Genomic DNA, 2,702 nt, shown 5'->3' with positions numbered 1-2,702 from the left:
TCCCCGCACGGCGCACACAAAGCCCCCGCATTGGGAGGACTCTGCTGGCGTCACGGGGGGAGTTAACCGGAGAGGGCGGGGTCAAACAGAGGGTGAGCTCCATTCCGACACCGTGTGGGTAAGACAGGTTAGTGGGGCTTGGACGAAAGTCATGTCACTTTTAGGAAGTTTTCAAATAAAATAAAATAAGTTTGTGTTTTTCAAACACTTTTTTTCTTAAAGTTGATCTGATCTTTGGATGTAACTCATATTGCACACTAAGATAATTGGCATATTTACTCCACAAATAATAATAATAATAATAATAATAATAATAATAATAATAATAATAATAATAATAATAATAATAATAATAATAATAATAATAATAGTTAATATTAGTTATAATTATTATTAGTAATAATATGTATTATTATCATTGTCATTTTATTTATTATTACTAACAATAGTAGTAGTAGTAGTTATTATGCATTGTATTTTCTTGAATAACCATTTTATTGTTGCAAATTTGATGATTCGACCACTGACGTTTTTATCTATTTATTTGACTTTTCTTTTTTCTCTCTCTGTTTCCATTCAGTTCATTGTTAACACTTCTTTAATTGTATATAAAAAATTATAAATATATACACCTATATTATTTAAAATACAATTGTTTTACTTTGGCACTAACACAAATTTGCGCATCCTGGTCATGCGCAAAGCAACAACTATTAAATAACTTCGGAGTTATTACTTAACACAACCTGGTTGTTTCTTAACAGGAACGGCTACAGGTAGTTCCTCCATTTACATAATGTGTCACACACATAAATATCAAATCATTCCATCCAGTTAATCTTGTTTGAGTCACATTCACCTAAGACAGAGAACAACAATATCCTTGTACATCCAGGCTGCCTGCATGGTTTGCATAATATAGCAGAACATGCAGAGACATGCCTTTTGTCTAAAATAAAACTGCTGATTGTTACTGTACCTGAACACAGACCCATAAAATTGAAAACTTGTATGAGCAACCTTTCAAACTTTACATTCATACACAAAAAATTAAAGAAAGTGCAGTGTTTGATTTTAGAGTGTAACATTTCTGTGCTGGTGAACAGGTTTTCACTCTGTAAGGATGAAGTCATCCGAGTTTTCAATATTATTGGCTGCATTCATTCCAACTTGCACACGTGTTAAATCTGCAGAGTAACCTTCAATTTTGCTAATCCTCACTGATTTCAAACAGAAATGTATTAGTTGAAATAAATGCGAAATAGTGAGGAATATATTAAAATATATTGCCGATATATGTTCTTAAAACATATTTGTCCAATGCTTCATTTACCGCAGTTGTTGGTCTGTAGGTGGAGCCGTCATCTACCAATCAGAGCATTGTTAGTTTGAGGATATTCAGCAGTAGTGCAGCTATGTTGTTGCCTCAGTGCTGTCTGGTGACCTGCAAATTAAACACTTACAGACGTTTTCAGGTTCTTCCCTGAGTCATGTAAAGATGCACAACATCCTGGGTGTTGAAATTGCCAAACTCATTTCCCTAGTATTCCCTCTGAGACAAACAGAGAAACCTGAAGTAGTTTGTTTTAAAGCAATTAAAGTGTTTAGAGAAACGGGTTTGACCACTTTGGTGTAATTACATAATCCAAATTTATAGGGTTTTTTGTGGTGGATAAGTACCCTGAGGTAAAGAAGCAGATGGAAAAGTATGCATAATTTTGAAAATTGCTTTACCAGTAAAATCTGAAAATGTCTTGCATTAGTATTAGACCCCAACATCAACCCCCAAACCCAGATTTCCAAGTGTTTGTACCTGAGCTATGCATTATTTCAGTTCCCCTTGAGTTACAATGGGAACTATGCATTTAGGTCAGGGGTGGGCAAGTTCAGGCCTCGAGGTCCTGCAACCTTCAGATGTGTCCCTGCTTTAACACACCTAAGTCAAATAATGAGGTCATTAGCAGGACTCTGAAGAACCTGACTGTACTTAGAAGGTGATTAAACTATTTGTCTGAAGCATGTTGAACCTGGGAGACATTTAAGAGTTGCAGGACAGCGGCCCTCGAGGACCTGAATTGCTCACCTCTGATTTAGCCACAACTTCGTAGGTTTGCGGTTGTGGCATTTACTTTCCGTCTTCATATGGAATATGCTCATTTTTACTGATCATATTAAAATCCAACTAAAATCCAGGAGTCTGTGGTAATGATGTTCAAGGAGTGTAAATGCTTTTTATCAAAGCTAATTGCCCAACAGTTTTGTTCTTACACAAAAATTTTTCCTTTACATGGACAAAATTTTGTAATCATGTCAGGCATCTGACCTTGGACTCCATGCCTTGAAAAGTAACCAACAAGTACATTTTAACAACAAGTGTTTTGTGCAACTCTAACATTTGTTTGTTGTTTATCTCCTATTGGGAAAGTTGTGCTCTCAGCTAAATTACAGCATCCCAGAGAGAGGTCGGCGCTGCAGGCTGAAGTGTTTCTCAGTGTGCATTTTATTTGTTAACCTCATTGTGTTTTCTGTGTGCTGCTGCTCTTCGGATTTTGTCATTCACCATAAATGTTATTCAAGAAGCACACGTCTTCTATTTTGAAAATATGAAGTTTGCAAGCTTTTTAAAATCGCATCCTATTATTTTCTGCGGTGCAGAATGATGTAATTTTCCACCTTCATCTTTCCTGGTCTCTGCTTTTAGC

This window comes from Xiphophorus maculatus, chromosome 3, assembly GCF_002775205.1.
Source record: "Xiphophorus maculatus strain JP 163 A chromosome 3, X_maculatus-5.0-male, whole genome shotgun sequence".
NCBI lineage: Eukaryota > Metazoa > Chordata > Actinopteri > Cyprinodontiformes > Poeciliidae > Xiphophorus > Xiphophorus maculatus.
This window is presented reverse-complemented; position numbering follows the sequence as displayed.